The sequence below is a fragment of the Grammomys surdaster genome, unplaced genomic scaffold, assembly GCF_004785775.1.
Source record: "Grammomys surdaster isolate TR1022 unplaced genomic scaffold, NIH_TR_1.0 141, whole genome shotgun sequence".
NCBI lineage: Eukaryota > Metazoa > Chordata > Mammalia > Rodentia > Muridae > Grammomys > Grammomys surdaster.
The window spans coordinates 5605181-5607622 of NW_021604599.1; positions in this window are offsets into that span (position 1 = coordinate 5605181).

The window sequence follows — 2442 nt, forward strand, 5'->3', positions numbered from 1 at the left end:
TCGTGTTTTATAACCTTTTCCAATGTGGCCTACTTGTAGTCCTAACATTCTGTTTTTAAAGGTGTCCTTGTATTTCATGGAATGGGGACCTCACAATTATTTTACCAGCCTCTACTGGGAAAGATATACATGGCTCTAGTATTTAGCAATGTCGCTGTGACGAGCTTTGGTGCTTTATCATTGCATCTCACAGGAGCTCCCCTCAACTTAAATTTCCATTTTTCACAGCACTCCTCCAGGTCTTGTTTGAATTTTCTGGTCTTTGAGGGAATTCGGAATTGCTTTATTATGCACTACATCCTCTGAACGTTTCTTCTGAAAGATGTACACGTCACTGGAACAAATTGTGAGTCCTTTACACAGGATGGGAGGAAGCAAGGGTGCCATTGGCTGGAATGGGTTGGCACAGGGAACCCCCTTTCAGCCACAGACCTGCTGGGCACCCGGGCTACTCAGAAGCCCTGTTGTGACTCACAGTGCTATTTCCTTCTTGAGTGTTATTTGCTATGTTTCTTTGGTGCTAATGACTGCAAATTGCTAATGGCTGTGAAAAGCTAATTGTTTTGCAAGGTGTTTCTGTCCTGATTATCAGGGGAGCACACAGTCACAGTTAAGCAGAGATTCATTAGCGCCTCTGACATATCGCTCTTGGGGGAATCTTCCCCTCAGGCTGGCAAAGAACCAAGCCTCTACTGACCCAGAACCAGGAGGATTGTGCCCTGCCAGCAAATCAAAGCAAAGGAAAGGGGTTTAGGGAGCACTTCCCAGGAGTAAACAGAGGAAGCAGGGTACAACGTGCTGTGCCTGGGACTGAGACCTGAGCAATAGAAAGGTTCCTCTTTGCAGGCAAGTCTCCTAAAATTATACCGTGTACTAAATGGACCAAGCTAGACACCATAAGGGTCCTTTATGGCTATTTCTCTTCTGATGAGAATACTGAGACTCAAAAGAATTATTTCCACAAAACTATTGTACTCCAAAGACTAGTGTCTAAACTTCTTGTTTGCTTGATTTTTGTTGTTGTTGTTGTTGTTGTTGTTGTTGAAATGGGGTCTCACTATTTAGCTCAGGTAGACTGATAGCTCACCATGTAGCTCAGGCTAGACCAGCTTCCTGATGGTGGAATTACAGACATACATCACTATTTAAGATCTAGAGACTGAATTAGTCTATAGTTTAATCACTACAGAATAATACTTCCTGGAAACTCAAGGGCTGGCCTGAGGCCTTGACTCTGTGTGTGTGTGTGTGTGTGTGTGTGTGTGTGTGTGTGTGTGTGTCTGTGTGTGTACGTGCGTGCGCGCGCGCATGCGTGCGTGCCTGCCTGGCTGCCTGTTTGTGTTCTCTTGCTTGTACATGTGGAGATTGATTAGGCAAGGAAATATCAGAACACTGACTTTGATTCATTATAGCCCATGATTATCTCAGGGTATTGGGCCGGTCAAACAGCAAAGAAACAAGTCCACACTAGTTGCACAAGTTAGTGAATATTCCCTTCTAATGCATTCCTGTCCGGAAGGCACAATGTCTCCCCTACTCCCACAATGTCTCCATTGAAGTCCTGTGTTCTAGAAAACCTTCATTAAAACAAATATAAGCTTAACTTCCATTGCTCTGTCCTGTGACTCGAGTTCAGCCATGGGTTTGACAGCTAAAGTGAGGGGCAATAATGCTTCTGGAACCTACACTACTAGAAGTGGTGCAGCAGTATTCCATGGGCTCATTAGAATTAAGCAGCTGGAGAGAAAGCATTGTTGGAAATTACTATCTCCCGCCTGGAAAAGCGTGCCCTTGCCAATTTATTATCTCTGTCTCTCTACTTGCCCTAAACTTCAGTGGCTAGTCCCATCTAGCCCCTGCCAAACATCCTTGGCCACCTGCCTGTAGTGGAGGCCACAGGCCCTAGCTCTCCACCCCCCAAGACCTTACATGACTTTCGCATTCTTCATCCTCCAAAGAATAGTAGAAAACTCCTCTCTCCTTTCCTGTGTTTGCCTTTTTGCCTTTTCCTCCTGGGACCCGGAAGTCCCGCCTATACCTTCCACCCAGCAATTGGCCCCGGTCTTTTTTACTGACAAATCAAGAACCAATTAGGAAACAGGATGTAAGTATCAGAACCTCCCCTTTCACAGACCTTCCTACCCGCCCCCCCCCATGTCTTAAACGTGTCTCTCTACTTCTGTCTTCTTTTCCTAGGCACTCTATTCACTAACTGCTTCCTACTTGTAATTTCACTTGCAAAATTATACTTAGAAGTCTTACAATGAAAGAAAGAAAGAAAGAAAGAAAGAAAGAAAGAAAGAAAGAGAGAGAGAGAGAGAGAGAGAGAGAAAGAGAAAGAGAAAGAGAAAGAGAAAGAGAAAGAGAAAGAGAAAGAGAAAGAGAAAGAAAGGAAGGAAGGAAGGAAGGAAGGAAGGAAGGAAGGAAGAAAGAAAGAAAGAA